The 1004-nt window shown below is 43.4% G+C and overlaps 1 non-coding gene across 1 annotated transcript; it reads left to right on the plus strand.

Moving 5' to 3' along the window:
- Positions 1 to 251: 251 nt before the first annotated feature.
- LOC112413308 (U6 spliceosomal RNA) lies at positions 252 to 354 on the plus strand. Its single transcript, XR_003005949.1, has one exon. It is a non-coding gene; the product is annotated as a U6 spliceosomal RNA (small nuclear RNA).
- The last annotated feature ends 650 nt before the right edge of the window (positions 355 to 1004 follow it).

The raw sequence follows: 1004 nt of genomic DNA on the forward strand, positions 1-1004 counted from the left end.
TAGGTAGATACTCTTACTGCCCATTTTACAGATGATGAGATGAAGGCACAGAGAAGTTAGGTAACTTGCCCACCATCACACAGAAAGTAAGTGTCAGAGCTGGACATGAAAAGAGTCCTGATTGACTTTAAATCCTCTTAGCCATTCTGTTACACTGCCTTGATGATTGGACAAACACCCTGTCTCAGTGGTTTAAAACTGAAAAAGAGGGACTTCCCTGGTGGCGCAGTGGTTAAGAATCTGCCTGCCGCTTGCTTCGGCAGCACATATACTAAAGTTGGAACGATACAGAGAAGATTAGCATGGCCCCTGCGCAAGGATGACACGCAACTTCGTGAAGCGTTCCATATTTAAAAAAAAAAAAAAAAAAAAGAATCTGCCTGCCAATGCATGGGACACGGGTTCAAGTCCTGGTCTGGGAAGATCCCTGTTGCAGAGCAACTAAGCCCGTGTGCCACAGCTACTGATCCTGCACTCTAGAGCCCATGAGCCACAACTACTGAGCCCGCATGCCACAACTACTGAAGCCCGCACACTGCAATGAAGAGTAGCCCCCGCTCACCACAACTAGAGAAAGCCCACACGCAGCAACGGAGACCCAACGCAGCCAAAAATAAAAATAAATAAATAATTTTTTTTAAAAAACTGAAAAAAAAAGTAGCAGTTACTACTGAATATTTCACTCAGGGTGTCATCTGTGGCTACCCTTTTCCTCCTTCTGGCCTTCTAATTGCTAGTCTTCAAATGGTACTTAAATTTTTCATTTCCCAAATCTTCCTTTTGTATTTTACCTCTTTTTCTTTGATTTGAATAATGCATATTTCATATCAGCAATGAAATATCCAGGAGAGATCTCTGCATGGCAAAGTTGGGGGAGCCTTTGCATTTTGGTTTGCTTGTGAACTTGACACACACTGCAAATCCTAATGGGGCCTCCTGCCATGTAGAAATCTCTGGTTTGCCAACTGCAAGATTTCTAGGCCCTCCACAAGCATATTTATCTC

Source organism: Neophocaena asiaeorientalis, unplaced genomic scaffold, assembly GCF_003031525.2.
Source record: "Neophocaena asiaeorientalis asiaeorientalis breed wild unplaced genomic scaffold, Neophocaena_asiaeorientalis_V1.1 scaffold183, whole genome shotgun sequence".
Lineage (NCBI taxonomy): Eukaryota > Metazoa > Chordata > Mammalia > Artiodactyla > Phocoenidae > Neophocaena > Neophocaena asiaeorientalis.